The 13,153-nt window shown below is 52.0% G+C and overlaps 1 pseudogene; it reads right to left on the bottom strand.

Annotated features, from left to right (window-relative positions):
- Positions 1 to 551: 551 nt before the first annotated feature.
- Positions 552 to 8,224, bottom strand: LOC147729918 (28S ribosomal RNA; annotated as a pseudogene).
- Positions 8,225 to 13,153: the final 4,929 nt, after the last annotated feature.

Consider the following 13,153-nt stretch of genomic DNA (forward strand, 5'->3'; position numbering starts at 1 on the left):
GCAGGGCCATCTAGTTGCCCGGCCCACAGGGCCATCTGGTCGCCTGGTCTGCAGAGCTATCTGGTCGCCCAGCCCGCAGGGTCATCTGGTCACCCAGCCCGCACGGCCATCTGGTCGCACAGCCAGGCAACCAAATGGCCCAGGAAGACCTAGCACCCAGAGGGCCTGAGACAGCTGAACCCAGTCACCCTTGCAGTCTGATGATGGCGATGGTGGCCAGGCACTCTGAGGCCATTGCTCGGGAGGCTTCTTCCCCGGGACTGCTCGCGGCCCTGCTCGACTTGCGTAGGAGCAGTGGGAAGGGGTAGCCCCGGCCGGCCCAGGCCATCTGGTCACCCTGCTGACCTTCAAGGGATGGTGGCCCCCATCCCTGTACCCCGTTGGGGCAGTTAAGGGAGGGGGAGGCCCCCATGCCAGAGGGAACATGGTGGAGGCAGCCTCCCGCAGGCCCGCATTGCCCCCTCTGTGTCCCTCCCCCTGTCCCGCTGGCAGATGGACTCACCCCTGGGTGTGGTGAAGGATGGCATCCACGAGCGCCCACGCACGGAAAGACAAAAGCTTGGCTCAGAGGATGATTTTCAATACATCACAGCGAGGTAGCTGCACTGCTACTTACAAAACAATTACCCCGAATCAGGTCATCTACGAATGATTTAGCACCGGGTGCGCCACAAACATGCAGTGCACAAAAGGCGATGGAGGTGGCCCTTTCTGTCTGCACTCCAGACCGCAAGCGAGCGGCTCTACGAACCGGCCCCCGAAATAGGCTGACTATCCCAGGCCAACCGAGGCTTCACAGCACTGCGATATCATTGCGGTTTAGGGGGGATTCTGACTTAGGGGCTTTCAGTCATAATCCCACAAATGGTAGCTTCACCCCATTAGCTCCTCAGCCAAGCACATACACCAAATGTCTGAACCTGCGGTTCCTCTTGTACTGAGCAGGAGTACCATTGCAACAACACATCATCAGTAGGGTAAAAGTAGGCTGTCTCATGATGGTCTAAACCCAGCTCACGTGCCCTATTAGTGGGTGAACAATCCAATGCTTGGTGAATTCTGCTTCACAATGATAGGAAGTGGTGACATCGAAGGATCAAAAATCAACGTCACTATGAACTCTTGGCGGCCACAAGCCAGTTATCTCTGTGGTAACTCTTCTGACACCTCCTACTTGAAACGCAAGAAGTCAGATGGATTGTGAGGCCCCGCTTTCACGGTTTGTATTCATACTAAAAATCGAGATCAAGCGAGCTTTTGCCCTTCTGCTACATGGGAGGTTTCTGTACTCCCTGATCTCGCCTTGGGCCACCTGAAATTATCGTTTGACAGGTATACCGCCCCAGTCTAATTCCCCACATGCCATAGTCCCCGGAGCGGGTTGGACCCGATGGGTGCCGGGAGCTTGGAGCCAGAAGCTAGAGCCCCATGAGGCTCTCCCCCGCCTCACTGGGTAAGTAAAAAAACAATAAGAGTAGTCGTATTCCACCAGCAGCCTCCCACTTATCCTACACCTCTCATAACTCTTCACAATGCCAGACTAGAGTTAAGGTCTACTTACATTTCTTTCCCCGCTGATTTTGCCAAGCCCATTCCCTTGTCTGTTGTTTTGCTAGATAGTAGGTAGGGACAGTGAGAATCTCGTTCATCCATTCATGCACATCACTAATTAGATGACAAGGCATTTAGCTATTTCTGTACTACTACGTGGTGGCTCTTTCTGGGTTATTATACTGGCCGTCAGCGTCAAATTGGTTTTGCTTCCAACAAATCAACATTCTTTTGCTCCGGAGCACAGCCACACTGAACGCTGCCCTCACTGGTGGGCCAGAGATAGTACACCCTGCAGTACTATTCCAACAATTGAAATTGTCTACAAACAGTCCGAGAGATTAAAGTATGATCAGCAGGACATCAATAATCAATGTGTGGTATGTGGTGATTATGTGTATGTAATTATTTGAGACCTATTCATCATTCAAGACATTCCAATAATTATGATGTACACATTTGTATCTAAATTGTTATAAGCACACATTTATAAAAATATACATTAATAATTTGCACATATAACTCGAAAATGCACATCTATAAAATTCTAGAAAATTCACATCTAGAAAATTCACATCTCTACTAAATCTTGTGTCAACTAAACTATTATGTACCTATATAACCACATTTAAATATTAATGAATCAACAGTTTAAAACAATATGCTTTATAAGGGTGACATGTGTGCTGCAAGAAAGTGTACATCTCAGCATAAGATTAATATTTAATTGTCCATGAATACTTGGCACATTTTAGGAGGGTCCATTAAAGTAGTCAAGCAAACTCTCTTCTTGAACGGGAATGACATTTGCAGACCTAGATCAGCCAGAGCAACATCATTACATTGAGGCCAAATACCACGACATCCAACAATAAAGCCATGAAATTTTACAGTGTTACATTTGGTGAGATCTTTTATTTGCTGTGACAGATCCTGATAGTATTTAACTTTACTCTCAAATGCTAATTCAAAGGAATTTTGTGAGTTTTCATACCAAATTGAAACATCAATCACTGCAGCTGTACCATTTTTGGTAAACACTACATCTGGTTTTCGTAGATCACCTTGAGTATTCTTAACATGAGGTTCCCTACATGCCATCCAACTACACCTTTTTCCTCTATCAATGAGCAATTCCAAAATGTTATTATGGCTTTTTATCCTAATGTCCTTGGTTTTGGAACATGCACCTGAAATATGTGAAATTGTTTTACAGTACCTACATGTTGCAAAAGTACGATTTCTTTCCCTAGTGATGGTTTCTCTAGTGTATAAGACATTTGCTCCTATCATCAGCGCAGCTATGTATTGATTTTCTTTCATTTTGTTATGCTTGCTGATCCAGAACTTTGAGGTTGGATTACTTGCTAAGTATTTTATATCATCACCTTGGACAGGGAGATTTACCCATATCTCAAATTCTTCCCTTCTCCAATCATATGTTGCTAACAAATTCAAATCATAACTCTGAAACCTATTGTCTAAAATGTTGGGTTTGTGCGTTTTGATGATGTTATCAATTTTTTCAGCGATTACTTCTCCTGCATACATGAATAAATAAGCTATGTACAGATCTGGAGCTGCCCTGAGATACAATAAACTATTGACTTTGTTTAGACCAATTGTTGTACATAGTTTTGGTGTACTGAGTCCCCCAAATGATCTTTTCGAATATAGGATACCATCACGTGTGTATGCAGGAAGGTGTAGAAAATGTTCTATTTTCTGGTTGGGCAGAAGTGGTAGATTATCAAGTTTTTGAGCCCAATTAAGAAGAACCTCCTTAATTTTGTTATTACTTGTATGGCCAGTGTGTGGATCAAAGTTCAATCTGAGGTATCTCTCACTTTCTCCTGGATAAATGTTTTCAATATTTTGTTTTTTAAACTACCATGGTTTACAGTTGTTAATCAGGATTTTATCTTTATGGTTACTGATATAAAATCCATGTGTCTTTTTCACATTAAGTTTTAATCTTGTTGTTTTACTGAATTTTCAATGATTTTCAGATTGGTACTCATTCCTTGGCAGATCCTGCTGAGTACTGCACTGCTTCCTTTATATCTAAGTCATCGAAGGGATTAGCTATTTCGAACAGTGCAATTTCTTACATACATTTCTAATGTCCCATTCATTCGGTATCCGATCAATCAGCAAAAATGTAGGGCTTTTCTTGTTTTCTTTTTCAATTATGCTTTTGTAGCACTGAAAAATTTAATCAGCACTGATTTAGCAAGTGGCATCTTCTGCCCCATCAGTGTTAATCCAATGTTGGCAATTTTCTTTTTGTCTTTTTTAAACATTGCCTGTTCTCATACACTTTTTCCAATTCTGCTAAAAGCAGTATTTCTTCCTGTGACCATAATTTTGATGGTTTGCTGCTTGCTAGAGCCGCTAGTCTAGCCTCATATTGCGCTCATGGATGCGTATGCCGATCATGTTGTGAAACTCCAATCTTTGTTACAAATCTGAAGTCACAGAAGCTGCACAGGAATGGCAGCTCTCCTTTTTGGGGTTTACATTTGGCATAATGGCATGCAATATTTTGGTATTCGGTTTCTTTGTTTTGAGATAGAAGCCTTTATGCTTGTTGGAGACATGTTTTCTCAATTCTTTAAAGGTTCCCGATATGTCTCCACACAATTCACATTTTTACTTTTCATTTGGGTATTTCCAATATGTGACTTTTTTGTGTAGTCACTTTTCTTTGTTATTAATTCTTTGCTGACCTCATACACATCAGGTAGATTTTCAAAGTTGGTTGTAACAATGTCATTCTTGGCTGAGGAGGCCACAAACTTGATGGTTTTGCTGAGGTCTACTGTTGTGTCTTCTTCTGCTATGGAGGGTGAACTAGGGCCTTTATTGTGATCTGAATTATTGTAGCTTGATGCATTGTTTGAAGCAGGTGCTGGTTTGTCAAATTTGGTGAGGAGGTTAATGATTTCTGGAAAAGACAGCACCTACTTATGCCATCTTAACAGGGTTTTTTTTTTACCACAGACAACATAGTTGAAGTCTCCACCCACAACCAAAATCCCTTCGGGGAACCCCAACACCACTTTCCCCAAGTCAGCAAATGTCGTAGTTTGTAATCCTGGCGGAACATACACGGAGAGTATGGAAATCGTCTTCCCCTCCCATCTGCCAATAATAGCGGCATGTCGTCCCCTATCATCTAGGATAGTATCATCTATTTCCAAGGGGAGGGAGTTCCTAACAAGGACACCAACCCTCCTCGACCCAGTGGTGAATCCCGAGTGCGTGACTAGACGATAACCCCGCCTATTTATTGCGTGGCATGTGTTCCCTATCAAATGCGTTTCCTGTAACAACACTACATCAGGGGAAAGACGTTCCAAAAACTGTAGCACTATCCCCAATTTTATCCTGTCTCCCAAGCCATTGACATTCCAACTTAGTACCCTCAACCCCCTACCCCCCATCCCAGAAATGAAGGCGGATTCCCCCCAACAGCGAAAAGGACACAAAAGTCAAAATATGCAGTGATACATTGCCTCTGAAACAATACAAAATAAAGCAAAATTCCCCCCGCCACCCCCAAGAAAACCCCGGAACACATCCCCCCACCCTGCAACCCTGCGTTAGTCCAAAAAACCACCCCAACTTGCAGTGTGCCTGTCGCCCTAACCTGAAACTAGTCTATAAAAAGAGACAGAAAAACACACCCCAGGAGGAGGAAGAGTCCCGTCTTCCCTGCCGCCTCTGGGTATATACCATTATATTTACAAACACAATAAGTCAATAAACCACTGCTGCAAAGTCCATGTACTGTACGCGCCGGTCATCACTCACTCCTCCTGTTCCAATGGGCCACCATCTGTGCCTCCAGATTGCTCTGTGCGGTCTCGATGCGTCGGTAGAGTATCCAGCCAGTCACTAACAACCTCAGGTCGATCAAAAAAGAGCGCTCGTTCATTATATTCAATGCGTAGTCGGGCAGGGAAGAGCATAGCGTATTTCAAGCCATGTCTCTCAATCTCCGTTTCACCCCCATAAATCCCATCCTCTGCTTCTGTACAGATTGAGTGAAGTCTGGGTAGAAGCTGACAGTCACATTCTCGAATTTCGTGGGGCCATTGGCCCTCGATGCCTGCAGGATGCCATCTCTATCCCTGAAATTGAAAATTCTGGCTATTATGGGCCATGGTGGGGCGCCTGGTTTGTGTTTCCCGCCTGAAACTCTGTGGGCACCCTCCACCGCAAAAAAGTTACTGAGGCCCTTAGGGGCGAGATGATTCAGTATCAGGTCCTCCACAAGGAGCTCCGTCGTCAATTCAGTGGACTTCTCCGGAACCCCGATGATACGAAAATTGGTGCGCCTTGCTCGACTTTCGAAGTCATCCAGCCGGCGGGCAAACAGTCTCGTATTGCTGGCCCATGGATGTTTTCATGCTCGCAATGGCGCCCATGACATCTCGTAAAGTCAACTCCTCCGTCGCTGGGGAGCCAGCTCCAAGCTCGTCCGAGGGTTTGCCAATACCACTGGGGGATCCTTTAGGGCGAGTTTTGCGATCCATGATATTGGATTGAATGGCACCCCCTCGGTGCGTGGTCTTGGTCATCTGTTTCTCACTTTCAGGCTTGTTCGCCATGTTGAGCGACGCGCCCCGAAGGGGCCTTTGGGACCTGGTGTGAATGGCTCCTCGCGAATCAAGCTGAGAAAAGTCAGAAGACGAGGCGCAGCATGCAAGCGTACAATCCAATTAGACCATGGGCCAACAAAGTCAGAGGGCAGCCGGTTTCAGTAAACAAGAACCAGAAAACAAAACCGAAAGTACGTCAAGGGCATCAGTCGACTTCCACTGGCCGTTGTTGTTCAATTGCCTCCAGGGTATCTCGGGGACTCGAGTCCCGGGCTGCTCCTCGTGTAGGCCTTCAACTATCGGAGTAGAGTAAGTCCGGTTCCCGGCATCCAAATCGATTCCTGAAAAGAGCTTTTATGTCAGCAGGGTCATGTCCGTAATAACCTGTCGTCTGTATCAGGATTCGTGACAGGATATATGCGGGAGGCGGTGAGGGTCCCGGGAGCCCTTTGCTCACGCGACCATCTTGGATGTGCGCTAAGCTCCTCCTCCCTTAACAGGGTTTTTAATCCCCAGGAACTACCACATCTTGAATTGTGATTGTTTGCTTCGCCATTTCTCACCATCACGCTATCACCTTTTCTGGGATCTGATGAGCGTTGGCATCGGGCGCCTTAACCCGGCGTTTGGTTCATCCCGCAGTGCCATTCCTGCTTACCAAAAGTGGGCCACAAGGCACTCGCATTCCATGCCCAGCTCCACCCAAGCGAGCCCAGCTTCTTACTGATTTAAAGTTTGAGAATAGGTTGAGACCATTTTGGCCCTATTTGCTTTACCAGATAAAACTGGGGGCTCCGAGCGCCAGCTATCCTGAGGGGACCTTCGGAGGGAACCAGCTACTAGATGGTTCGATTAGTCTTTACCCTCATACCCAGGTTGGATGACCAATTTGCATGTCAGGACCGCTACGGACCTCCACAAGGGTTTCCTCTGGCTTTGCCCTGCCCAGGCATAGTTCACCATCTTTCGGGTCCTATCATGTACGCTCATGCTCTACCTCCCTGGTGGAGCAGGCGAGACGGGACAGTGGTGCGCCCGTCGCTGGAAGCGCTGCATTATCCCACCTCAGCCGGTGCACGCCGGTCCTCATATTCATTGCGCCACAGGGTTTCACTCGGCCCTCCAACTCGCGCACATGTTAGACCTCTTGGTCCCTGTTTCAAGACGGGTCGGGTGGGTAACCGACATCGCCGCAGACCTGTGGAGCCCAGCATGGTCCTCCCCGTCGAGCAGCGCGATGCGGTCGGGGTGCCCTGAGCACAGTCCGCCCCAGTCAACAGTCCTTCCGGGAGCAGGGGGCCCCGTCCCCCCATTCATGCCCGACACGCCCGAGGGACGGGCGGGAACAGGTACCTGAGGGAGGGCGCGGATACGCTCAAATCTCCCTCGGCCCAGTGGGCACAGCAAAGCTGCTGCCAAGGGGCCTGTAACACCCTCTGCCAAGCGGAAGGCCACCTGCCACACCGAAGCCTTCCCAGCCGTCCCCAAGCCAGTCGTGGTGTACCGCCCCGGAGGAAATGCTCCCTGTGGGGAATGGGTAGACTCGGGCGATGGTCCCACAGAGGGGATCTGGAACTCCTGGGCCACAAACCTTCCCGCTGTGTTAAATCCTCTAGGCGGACTGCACAGACCCTGCCCGTTTACCTCTCAACGGTTTCACGCCCTCTTGAACCCACTCTTCAAAGCTCTTTTCAACTTTCCCTTATGTTACTTGTTGGCTATAGGTCTTGCGCCCGTACTTAGCCTTAGATGGAGTTTACCACCCACTTTGGGCTGCATTCCCAAGCAACTCGACTCCGAGAAGACCCAATCCCGGCGTGCCGGGGGCCGCTACCGGCCTAACACCGTCCATGGGGTGTGCCTCGATCAGAAGGATTTGGACCCCTGAGCGATGCTGAGAAGTCGGTCTTCTGTACGCCACATTTCCACACTCGCCTTGGGCAGGGATTCGGCGATGGGCTCTTCCCTCTTCACTCGCCTTTACTGGGGGAATCATGGTTAGTTTATTTTCCTCCGCTTAGTAATATGCTTAAATTCAGTGGTTCGCCACGTCTGATCTGAGGTTGTAGTCAGAAAAAACATCAAAGCGTCAGGGGGAGCCACCTGGGAAGTAGGGGTGGGCGGAATTTGCGTAATCGCATTACGCAAATCTCCGCGAAACTAAAACATTTCTGCAAGCATGCAAAAATTCCACAAACACGCGGAATTGCTTGTTCGCAATGCTTTTTTCTTGTTTGCAATCACAGTTTTCATGCTTGGGGGAAATATCTTGTGAACGTGCATTTTGAGAACACGAACAAGCAAAAATTTTGCGAAGTCGCGGAACGCAGATTTTGGGCAATTTCACATTCTCCGCGGAACGCGAAATTACCCAAATTCCACAAATTGCTCGAGCGGAACGGAATTTACCACCCAGACCTACTGGAAAGGCAAGGCCCCTGCGAGAGCAGGGGCCTGGCATCCCGGTAGCGCACAACCTCTATCCCCGGATAAGATCTAGAGGGGATTCGCCCTCCCCAGGAAGCCGCCTGTGGAGGTGGATATCCACGGCACGTGCACGCAGACAGCCAGTAGAACACCCCAGACAGCCACATGTGGCACGTAGCCAGGCTTCCCGGGACGGGCCCCGGGCAGACCGGTCGTTGGTCCTCTTCTCCCCGCTGCGGCAGGGATGCGAGGCTAGGCCTACTGGCGGCATACCTCCATTACAGGACTCGGCAAGGGACCCTGTCATGGACAATTGGGGTATCTGACCTTGGGGGGACAAAGGGAAGCAAAGCTAACCTTGTTTTGGCCCCAGCTGCGTTCCAGGTAAGCCCCAGGGCAATTGACGATCATCAATGTGTCTGGAAATTCACACTAATTCTCGCAGATAACTGTGTTCTTCATTGATGCACTAGCCAAGTGATCCACCACCAAGAGTCACAGGGAACCTTTTGATAATGTTTACCAACCTGCCGGTGCAGGAGAGGCGGGAAGAATCCTACAGCCATCCGTCCACCGCTCGCACGGCAAGATGGCCCGGGCGCCCCTTTCAAGGCTTCTCCTCTGCAAGTCAGACTGCACCGTTGGAAGAAAAAAGCATTACCAGGCGCTCGGCCAGGAGTCCCCCCAACCACCCGCAGGTGAGGGGTGCTCCCAGTGTGATGGGAGGGGGCAGCCCCACTGCCACTGGTTCCTCCCGGAGTAACCAGGAGGGACCACGCGAGTCTTCAAACCCCTCGGCACAGCCACACGGGACTGGGCCAAAATGGGTACCTGGCAATGAGAGAGGGTCACCCCACCTGCACGTCAGCCGTCCGTCACCCTGTGGCCCCTGTAGCCTACCCCACCCTTGCCTGGGTCGGAGACGCCAAAAGAGAAGAGTCACGCGGCTCCCCATGCTGCACACCTCCACCAAGAGCATCCGGGGTTCCCCTTGCAGGCCCTCAGCTCCTCCTCCTCCAGGCCACCCTGCCGCCCAGGTGGGGCTGCTCCACGGTCACGAAGCCCGGTTGGGCTGGGACTCAGTGCAGGAGGGCACGGGATGGCAGAGCTTTTCAGGGGGGGTTGTCCCAGCCTGGGAAGGCACTGCCATTCGGTTCCCACCACCGTGGGTGTTTTGCCGGGTGAGTGTGGGTTCTGACTTGGGAGGGCCCACTGCTGTGTTCATCCAATTGAGAGGGACTGGGGCCTGGGGACCACCTCTCACCCCCTGTCCCTCACACGTTGGTCGTTCGGGTCCACCCCGGCGAAGGAAGACCCACCAAGGCTCGGTTCTCACCCAAGCACCCTATGTGGCCATGACCGCTCTGCCGGATGGGGTGCACGAGGGCAGGGCCAGGCCCTGTGCCTAGGGGGTATGCTTACAGGGAGCAGTCGAGGGCTTTGGGCTGGTGCCTTCAGTCGCTTGGGCCGCTCCGCCGTTAATGATCCTTACGGAGGTTTACCTACAGAAACCTTGTTAAGACTTTTACTTCCTCAAGTTTGATCGTCTTCTTGGCGCCCTGCCAGGGCCATTGCCGACCCCGGCGGGGTCGATCCGAGGATCTCACTAAACCATCCAATCTATAGTAGCGAAGCGCGGTGTGTACAAAGGGCAAGGACTTAATCAACGCAAGCATATGACCTGCACGTACTGGGAATTCTTCATTCATGGGAAATGATTGCAATCCCCAATCCCTATCACAAATGGGGTTCAGCGGGTTACCCATACCTGTTGGGCATTTGGCATAGCGGCAGGCCAGGGACGGGGCCCAGGGCTGGGGCACCCGATCCAGGACCCAGCTAGTCCCTGGACCCAGCCGGGGCTCCAGGACCCAGAGGCGCAGGGTGGGATTTGCCCGGACCTAGCCCATCTGGTCACTGGCTGAGAGCCCCCAGCTGGCGAGGGGTTATGGTGTGCCCTGTCCCTAGTAATCTGGAGGAAGGGTACCCCCTTTTCTGGTAACCCATGTGCAACCCAAGACTGAGGGGACCCTAACCGTGGACGCGCCCGACCTCCTGGAGCTCTGACTGGGATCGGGGAGGCAAACGTGCCCTCATCTGGACTTCAACGGCAGTAAGGAGGAAGCCAACATGCCCTCCCAAATCCTTCGCGGGAAGGCTCCCGGCTGCCCTTCAGAGGGCTCGGGGGCTCTGCATCCCGCGGGCTCGGAGACCCCGGCTGGGCCTCAGGCCAGGGGCTGTGGAGGGGGTCCCCAACGGACCTCTGACCCGGGGTCCCCCAGACAGTGGGCGAAGCAGGAGGGAGGCTGTCTGGGCCCGACGGACCCCAGTCCTGGGACCATGGTGGAGCAGGGGGACAGAGCCTGGTCCCCTAAGCCCAAACGGAGGTCTTGGTCCGGCATGCGCAGGAGAGGCCTCCTCAAGACCCGCATCCCGGGTGTCCTGTCATGTGGTAGGCCCGAGGATGGAGCACGGGGTGGGGAGGGCACCCTCCACCCCAGGGCCACCAAGTGCCCCTTCCCTGAGCTCCTGAACCCAAAGCGAGCTGGGGAATGCCCGATGGACCCCGAGCTAATGGTGGAGCGGAGGATGGAGCTCAGTGTAGGGAGCGCCTGGCCAGAGTGCTCGGGCCCGGACGCTCAAGGGAGGACCGCCATGGCCCCATGGAGCCCCCCACAGGGTGGGATTTGTCCGACCCTAGCCGATCTGGTCACTGGCTGAGAGCCCCCAGCAGGCGAGGAGTTCCGGTGTACCCTGCTCCTAGGAATCCGAAGGAAGGGTACCCCCTTTTCTGGGAACCTATGTGCAACCTGAGACTGAGGGGACCCAAGGCGTGGAAGTGCCTGACTTCCTGGAGCTCTGGCTGGGATCAGAGTGGCAAACGAGCCCTGTACTGGACTTCCAGGGCATACCGGAGGACGCCAACCTGCCCACCCCAAGGCTCCCGGCTGCCCTTCAGAGGGCTCGGGGGCTCTGCGTCACGCGGGCTCGGATACCCCGGCTGGGCTTCAGGCCAGGGGCTGCGGACGGGGTCCCCAATGGACCTCTGACCCGGGGTCCCCCAGACAGCGGGCAAAGCAGGAGGGAGGCATGCCTGGGCCCGACGGACCCCCATCCTGGGACCATGGTGGAGCAGGGGAACGGAGCCTGGTCCTCTAAGCCTGGACGGAGGTCCTGGTCCGGCACGCACAGGGAAGGCCTCCTCAAGGCCCGCATCCCAGGCGCCCTGCCACGCGGCAGGCCGAAGATGGATCCCGGGGTGGGGAGGGCACCCTCCACCCCAGTGCCACAAGTGCCCCTTTCCTGAGCTCCTGAACCCAAACCGAGCTGGAGAACACCTGACGGGCCCCGGGCGCGTGACCGAGCAGAGGATGGAGACCAGTGTAGGGAGCGCCCAGCCAGAACTCTCGGGCACGATGCCAAAGGGAGGACGGCCCGGGCCAGATTGAGCCTATCCTGAGCACATTGCCACGCCGCAGGCCAGAGGACGGAATCCCTGACAGGGGGAAGGTGGTGTCCAGTCCCAGCCCATCTGGTCCCTGGCTGAGAACCGCCATCCCACGACGGGTTCCGGCATACCCTGTCCCTACTAATCCAGAGGAAAGATACTCCTCTTTCTGGTAACCCATGTGCACCAAGTGATGGAGTGGACCCAGGGCGCGGAGGTGCCTAACCTACTGCAGCCCTGGCTGGGATCGGGGAGGTAGACGAGCCCTCATTGTGACTTCCGGCCATCAGGTCGCCCCATTGGAAAGCATTGCGTGTGACCAAATGGCTGAGGGGAAAGGTGCGACCAGATGGCCAGGCAAGAAGGACGCCAATCTGCCTGAGCCTTCACCGGAGGGCTTCCGCCTGCCCATGCAGGGCTCAGGGGCTCTGCGTCCCGGGGGCTTGGAGACCCCGGCTCGGCCTCAGGCCCGGGGCTGAGATTGGGGGTCCCTGGTGGACCTCCGACCCGGGCCCATGGGGATGTATGACGTTACAACGCATACTTTTACAACGCATACCTTTACAACACATTTTTTACAACGCAACATCCATTACAACGCATTACATTACAACGCATGCCATTACAACGAATATTTAAAAACTACTTTCACAACGCATTCCATTACAACGCATACTACCTTTGCAACGCATACCATTACAACACACACCATTACTTTGCATGCATGGTAAGTATTAGATAGTGTAGGGGTAAAAATTACTATTCTAACTCCAGGGGGTGCAACAGTAGGGTAAGTGTTGGATAGTGTAGGGGTAAAAATTACTATTCTAACTCCAGGGGGTGCAACAGTAGGGTAAGTGTTGGATAGTATAGGGGTATAAATTACTATTCTAACTCCAGGGGGTGCAACAGTAGGGTAGGTGTTGGATAGTGTAAGGGTACTATGCGTTGTAATGGTATGCGTTTTAATGGTATGCGTTGGAATGACTGCGTTGTAATGACATGAGTTGTAATTGTATGCATTGTAGTGTCATGCGTGGTAATGGTTGCGTTGTAATAGATTGCGTTGTAAGGGATGTTGCATTGTAATGACTGCATTGTAATGGTAATGCGTTGTAAA

This window comes from Lissotriton vulgaris, chromosome 2_1, assembly GCF_964263255.1.
Source record: "Lissotriton vulgaris chromosome 2_1, aLisVul1.2, whole genome shotgun sequence".
In the NCBI taxonomy this organism is placed as follows: Eukaryota; Metazoa; Chordata; class Amphibia; order Caudata; family Salamandridae; genus Lissotriton; species Lissotriton vulgaris.